Raw genomic sequence first — 1,438 nt, 5'->3', positions numbered from 1 at the left:
TGGCAGGAGGATCATGTGAGAGTAGTTAGGTAAGTAAACATGTCAGGATTTGGGAACAGCTGAGTTCGGCGGGGCGGGGGGGAGAAGGAAAGGAGAGAGAGAAACTTCATTTCTGGGATGAAGATGCCATTTGCAGAGACAGGATGCATAGTACAAGCACGTGTGTGGGGTAAATATAAAGAGTTTGATTTTGGACTCTTTAAATTTGAAGTGATGGTAGGATATCCTGGTGGAGCTGTCCAGCAGACACTTGGAAATGTGAGTGTGAGACTTGTGTGGAAATGGAGATTTGGAAAGATAGTTGAGCCATAAGAATGGATGAAGCCTTCAAGGGGAAAATGAAGAGTGGAATTAGAAGAGAGCTGGGTTTGAAACCATGGTGAACAATACTGACAAGAACTTAGGCACTAGATCCCAGAAAATGCTGAAGCCAAGGAGAAGGCTAAAAAAGGAAGGAGAGGCATAGTGTCACATGTTGCAGAGAAATAAGAATGGAAAATTATTCTTTGAATTTCGACACAAAAAGTCTTAAGTGGTGAGGACAGAAGCAGATTGACTGAGTGAGTGAGCGAGCAGTAGTGAGAAAGTGGAGACAGGTGCTTCCAGGTCCCATCCACAGAGGTCTGTAGCCGCACTTAGGTTGAAACTGTGACACCTTCCAGGGTAGGCAGGGTCTCTCATATCTGTGGTCTCAACGCCCAGCACTCAGCCTGGAAAAGAGAGTGGCGTCAGGGAGTTCAGTGAGTCAGGGACAGAGAAAGGCTTCGGGGAGGTAGTCGCTTCGCAGCCCAAGCGTGAAGGATGAGAGAGATTAGGAGGAAAGGTGGGCGGCAGGGCCCCTCGGTGATGGGGTGCTCGGAGTGTTGAGGGGGACCAGGGAATGAGGTGGGGTTCCTGTAATATGCGCGTGACTCTGTGAGAAGAGGGGAGGCTATGTGTAGGATTGGAGGGACCTATTTGGGAAAAAAGACAGGGCCAGCGGCTGCTTCAGAGGGTGGGGGAGTGTCCCCATCCCAACCCCGCCCCGCCCCACTTACGCCACTGCGCGTAACGCTGCGCCTCTACCGAAGCCCTTCCTCCGGGCTGCAGGGCGACGGGTGACCGCCAGGGGCCGCTGCCTCGGGCCCCGGGTGCCCCCGCCTCTCTCCATTGGCCTTTGTTGCCTTCGGAGCGCCCAGCTTGACTCGTTCCCGTCCGCCCCCTGGGCCTGGCGGTCGCGCCTGCGCACTGGCAACTGGCCCGGGCGCTCACTGGGGGGAGCTGCTGCAGGCTCCCGCGGCGGCCGGCGGCAACCGAAGGCTGAAGCGGTGCGATCAGTCCGGCCCGGCCTTCGGGGGGGGAGCCGGACTCAAGAATGCTAACATCTCTAGCAGCTTGAGTGCGGGGGTACCTAGGCCCCCTCCACACTGGACTCACTGTCTGCGGGGCCGCCTGATCT

This window comes from Myotis lucifugus, unplaced genomic scaffold (genome assembly GCF_000147115.1).
Source record: "Myotis lucifugus unplaced genomic scaffold, Myoluc2.0 scaffold_131, whole genome shotgun sequence".
In the NCBI taxonomy this organism is placed as follows: Eukaryota; Metazoa; Chordata; class Mammalia; order Chiroptera; family Vespertilionidae; genus Myotis; species Myotis lucifugus.
The sequence above is the reverse complement of the archived record's forward strand: the minus strand, read 5'-3'. Positions refer to the sequence as shown.